Raw genomic sequence first — 876 nt, forward strand, 5'->3', positions numbered from 1 at the left:
TTTTTCTGAGGTGGGTCTCTTTTTGGAAGTATATGTGTGGGTCATGATTTATTATCTATTCAGCTATTCTATGTCCTTTGAGTGGGGCATGTAATACACTTACATGTAAGGTTATTATTGATAGGTACTTGTTCATTGCCATTTTTTGTACCTGTGTCCCCCTCTCTCTCATTGTTTTTCTTCCTGTTCTTAAAGCATACCCTTCAGCATCTCTTGCAGAGCTGATTTGGAAATGGTATATTTTTGAGGCCTTTTTTTTTCTGGGAAGCTCCTTATTTGACCTTCCATTTAAAAAAATTATAGAATGCTTCATGAATTTGCATGTCATCCTTCACAAGGTCTATGCTAATCTTCTCTGTATCATTCCAATGTTAGTATATGTTCTGCAGAAGGGATCACAGCCACTGAATTCTAAAGTAAGAACACCTGTGTGTCTAGTAGATTTACCTGGGGAAATATGAATAATGCATTTTTTAAGTCATGGACTAACATCAAATAAATCACTGGAGAGGCTGGGTTCAATGACAGTTGCCTGTGGGGATAAAAACAAGCATTTGTAGTGGACATAGAAAGGCAGAGTAAGTTGCAAAATGAAAAGGCTTTTTCCATCACATAGATTTAAAAAACAACAATGCTTACTTTAAAGTCTCCTATCATCCATTCATATCAATTCATTCCTTTTATTCCAAGATTTTCTTGGTGGTTTTATTATATATAAAAGTATCCTAAAATATAATATTGTGTGTTATATAATATCAAACATTATATAATTGGAATAATTATTTGCTGCCATTTTTTTTCACCCAATACTATGTTCCTGAGACTTGTTCACAGTTTTTATGTAGCTGTCAATCCTCCATTGACACTGATGGAAAC

General features: G+C 34.0%; 1 non-coding gene across 1 annotated transcript; it reads right to left on the reverse strand.

Moving 5' to 3' along the window:
• Positions 1–293: 293 nt before the first annotated feature.
• LOC123815449 lies at positions 294–397 on the reverse strand. The gene has a single exon (XR_006785106.1). It is a non-coding gene; the product is annotated as a U6 spliceosomal RNA (small nuclear RNA).
• Positions 398–876: the final 479 nt, after the last annotated feature.

Source organism: Phyllostomus hastatus, unplaced genomic scaffold (genome assembly GCF_019186645.2).
Source record: "Phyllostomus hastatus isolate PE091 unplaced genomic scaffold, TTU_PhHast_1.1 phas_contig_17, whole genome shotgun sequence".
Taxonomy (NCBI): domain Eukaryota; kingdom Metazoa; phylum Chordata; class Mammalia; order Chiroptera; family Phyllostomidae; genus Phyllostomus; species Phyllostomus hastatus.